The sequence below is a fragment of the Sinocyclocheilus rhinocerous genome, unplaced genomic scaffold, assembly GCF_001515625.1.
Source record: "Sinocyclocheilus rhinocerous isolate Xijiao unplaced genomic scaffold, SAMN03320098_v1.1 scaffold236, whole genome shotgun sequence".
In the NCBI taxonomy this organism is placed as follows: domain Eukaryota; kingdom Metazoa; phylum Chordata; class Actinopteri; order Cypriniformes; family Cyprinidae; genus Sinocyclocheilus; species Sinocyclocheilus rhinocerous.
In genome coordinates, this window is record NW_015647064.1 from 723,312 (window position 1) to 727,782 (window position 4,471).

At 38.9% G+C, this 4,471-nt stretch overlaps 1 long non-coding RNA gene across 1 annotated transcript in view; it reads left to right on the forward strand.

Moving 5' to 3' along the window:
- The window catches only part of LOC107708666 (uncharacterized), an 11,702-nt gene that overhangs the window by 5,808 nt on the left and 1,423 nt on the right, over positions 1-4,471 (forward strand). The window contains exons 2-4 of the long non-coding RNA XR_001636386.1: positions 3,484-3,567; positions 3,662-3,732; positions 3,861-3,926. This is a non-coding gene — a long non-coding RNA (uncharacterized LOC107708666). The remainder of the gene's footprint in view (positions 1-3,483; positions 3,568-3,661; positions 3,733-3,860; positions 3,927-4,471) is intronic.

The following is a 4,471-nucleotide window of genomic DNA, read 5'->3' on the forward strand; positions in this document are numbered from 1 at the left end:
TGCCCAAATCTGGCAAACAGAACTGGACTGCCCAAATTCCATTATTCCACGGCAGTATGTGGGCCGGAGCAAGGTGTTGGATCTGGGCCGGTTCTGGGCCAGAATTAAAATAAATGTGGCCCAGATTTGGGCCAGTTCTGGTTTATTTTATTAATTTATTTTCATGGCTGACATTGGGCCTTGCTTTGACTTGCTTGTGGCCCAAATCTGGCAAACAGGAGTGGTCCATCCAAATGCCATTATTCTTCACAGTATGTGGGCCGGAGCAAGGTGTTGGATCTGGGCCAGAATTAAAATCAATGTGGCCCAGATTTGGGCCCGTTCTGCTTTATTTGGTTTATTCATGGCTGACATTGGGCCTTCTTTTGGCTTGCTTGTGGCCCAAATCTGGCAAACAGGAGCGGACCACCCAATTGACATCATTCCACGCGGTATGTGAGCCAGATCTGGGCCTCAGGAATTTTGCTATCTGGGAGTAGATCTATTTATTGTGAAATTACTACATTTCCATATCAATCCATGTTCATTTTTACCGCGAACAATGCACTGTCACTTTAATTCAGTGCGTGCAGCACAGCAAAAATAGACTTGTTGTGGAAACAATCGCTGCACTGCTGCAGACGCATCGCCGGGCCGCAACCGTGTCCGGTGTGAACGGCTCTAATCCGTTAACATGGGTCCCTTCCTGCTGACTCTGACAACATGTAAATATTAATAATATATTGCATAATAAGATAAGTTATATAATTATATGTATAATAAATAAAATAAATGTTCACCAGTGATAAACTCTTTTGCTAAAAGCATTGCAACAAGATAGTTTAGTTGAACCCAAAGTGTATTAATTGACAGCTGGATATATGCAGATATCGGAAATTGTACTTTGGAAGGCACAGCAGATGAATAAATCAGCTAAGAAAACAACACGGCAGGTGTGGGCAATGATGGGATGAACACGGAAGTAAATAAGCTGATAAACTGAGGCAGGTAAACCAAACTGACTGTGAAGTGTTCAAATAAACAGTCTAGTGCAGTAGTGAGCAGGAGACAGACAGAAATCACTGGAGACTCAGAGGTGAGTATAGGAGATCGCTGGAGATTCAGAGGCGAGTATAGGAGATCACTGGAGACTCCGGTGAATATAGGAGATCACAGGAGAGTATAGGAGATCACTGGAGGCTCAGAGGTGAGTATAGAAGATCGCTGGAGACTTGAATGTGAGTATAGAAGATTGTTGTAGATTTAGAGGCTAGTATAGGAGATCGCTGGAGACTTGAATGTGAGTATAGAAGATTGTTGTAGATTTAGAGGCTAGTATAGGAGATCGCTGGAGACTTGAATGTGAGTATAGAAGATTGTTGTAGATTTAGAGGCGAGTATAGGAGATCGCTGGAGACTCGGGTGAGTATAGGAGATCGTTGGAGACTTGAAGGAGAGTATAGGAGATCACTGAAAATTTGAATGCGAGTATAGGAAATCACTGGAGACTAGAAGGAAAATATAGGAGATCACTGGAGATTTGAAGGTGAGTATAGGAGATCACTTGAGACTCATGTGAAATATGAGATCACTGGAGACTTGAAGGAAAGTATAGGAGATCACTGGAGATTTGAAGGTGAGTATAGAAGATCGCTGGAGACTTGAATGTGAGTATAGGAGATCACTGGAGACTAGAAGGAAAGTATAGGAGATCACTGGAGATTTGAAGGTGAGTATAGGAGATCGCTGGAGATTTGAAGTTGAGTATAGGAGATCGCTGGAGACTCGGAGGTTAGTATAGGAGATCGCTGGAGACTTGAAGGAGAGTATAGGAGATCACTGGAGACTTGAAGGAAAGTATAGGAGATCGCTGGAGACTCGGAGGTTAGTATAGGAGATCGCTGGAGACTTGAAGGAGAGTATAGGAGATCGCTGGAGACTAGAAGGAGAGTATAGGAGATCGCTGGAGACTTGAAGGAAAGTATAGGAGATCACTGGAGACTCAGAGGTGAGTATAGGAGATCGCTGGAGACTCGGGTGAATATAGGAGTGAATATAGGAGATCGCTGGAGACTCCGAGGTGAGTATAGAAGATCGCTGGAGACTCAGAGGTGAGTATAGGAGATCGCTGGAGACTCAGAGGTGAGTATAGGAGATCGCTGGAGACGCAGAGGTGAGTATAGGAGATCGCTGGAGACTCAGATGTGAGATAGGAGATCACTGGAGACTTGAAGGAGAGTATAGAAGATCGCTGGAGACTCCAAGGTGAGTATAGGAGATCGTTGGAGACTCAGAGGTGAGTATAGGAGAGATCGTTGGAGACTCAGAGGTGAGTATAGGAGATCGCTGGAGACGCAGAGGTGAGTATAGGAGATCGCTGGAGACTCAGATGTGAGATAGGAGATCACTGGAGACTTGAAGGAGAGTATAGAAGATCGCTGGAGACTCTCACTTGAGGATCGTTTACAGTGAGACAGGAGCGATAGAAGAACAACTGACAGGATTAATATCAACTAATTTTGTTATATGAACATAATTACACTATTTTAATATCATCTAGGAAACGAGTTTAATGTAACTGTGGAGCTTCAATTACCTGCTAACAAGATGCCACACAGTACACACTACCGGCTCATATAGCATGATCTATTCAGCAGTAACTAATGGCACATCACTCACATCAATGTTTGTTAAAACTCCTCTTTACAGAAATGCTTCAGTACAAAAATAAAAAAATGCTGACAATTATTTAAAAAAAAAAAACCTATCCCTCAGTTTGTGAGAAAAAAAAACATGTATTGAGTGTACATTCATTTACAATGGAAGCCTGTGTGGGGCAAGACTTTGCATTGGAATAAACGTTAAAATTCACACAGTTTCAAAAGTATAACCATAAAACATATACATTATACATGTTGACATAAAACTTTATGATAAAATGGCTACTAACCGTATAAGCAACGTTATATTCATTTTTAACTGCTGTGATGTAAATCCGTTCATTTTCGCATGACACACGTGGATACTAGAAACGGACTGTTCATTTACATAGAGAAAACTCAGTAACACTTTATTTTACAGTGTCCTTTTTACATGTTACGTGCACTCACTATAGTATAACAATAAATAAGGCATAACTGCTTGCAACTAACTATTAAAGCCCTAATCTTATAGTAAGTACGTGTTGTTAATTAATATTACTCAGTACTTAAATGTACAGTTACACTTGTAAGAAGGACACTGTAAAATAAAGTGTAACCAAAAAATCCACTACAGGAATTACAAACGTAGATACACATTACATTATCAGAAGTTCATCCTAGAGCAGTCCCACACATAAAGGACAATTTACAGTAAATAACATCATCAATAATAAAGAATCAATAAAATATGTTTTTAAATCTTCTGTAATCATGTACTCCATATTTGTCTTTTGTAAATTAATTTCTGTAAACACATTCTTATGGAATTACTGTCTTTATTATTTGTCTGCTCTCTTAACAGGGACCTGAGCAGTGCTGAGATTCTCTAGGATCAATACTTACAGTTTGCTTGGAAGACAAACAGCAGTATACTGATAAAATAAGGGTTAGCTCACCCTAAAATGATAACTGTTTTAACACTATATGTAAAGATACTCTGAAAATGGAAATGATGTGTTGTTGTTATTGTGTGTGTTTAGCCATGGACGCTGGACATCTCCATCAGCGATGAGAACAGACAGGCCACTGAGAGCATGCTGCTGGAGGAACAGTATCCTTCACTCTTTATGCGTCACTGATTAATTCTTATTTTGTTCATGTTTGGTTTTCACATCCCATAATGATAAATGGATGTGATCATTCATTAAAAGCTTGTGGTTGTTTTTCTTAAAAGAAAAGGTATTATTTTGCCAGTAAAAAAGCACCAAAAGTGGAATGGAAAAATGAGAAGACTAAAGTCAAAAAGTGAGCTTATGTTCATGAATATGTAAACACCTACACAACCATTCAAAAGTTTGGTGTGTATGTAAGATTTTTTAACACTAATATTCCAGCAAAAACACACAAAATAGATAAAAATAGACAGTAAAGACGTTTACATTGTTACAGACATTTCATTTTTGAAGTAAATGCTGAAAATTCAGTTCTGCTGTCACAGGAATAAATTACATTTTAATATATAAAACTGTTAAAGTGCCCCTATTATGCCATTTTTAAGGTTGCTAATATTGTTTTATGAGTCTCCTAAAACAGGTTTACATGCATGCAAGGTCAAAAAACATGTTAGTTTTCTCAAAAAAATAGATTTAATTTTACCTCATTTCTAAATGATTCGTAAACTACTCGTGCGAAGCAGTTCAAAGAATCAGTCTCTCTAAACCCCTCCTTTCCGTGAGCCCTCACTGTAGAAGAAACCGAAGATGCCTAGCAGTACACACATCACGTGAATTCAATTATTGCTATTTGCAATTGTTCAATTTGATAATAATAATAATAATTTAATAATTGTT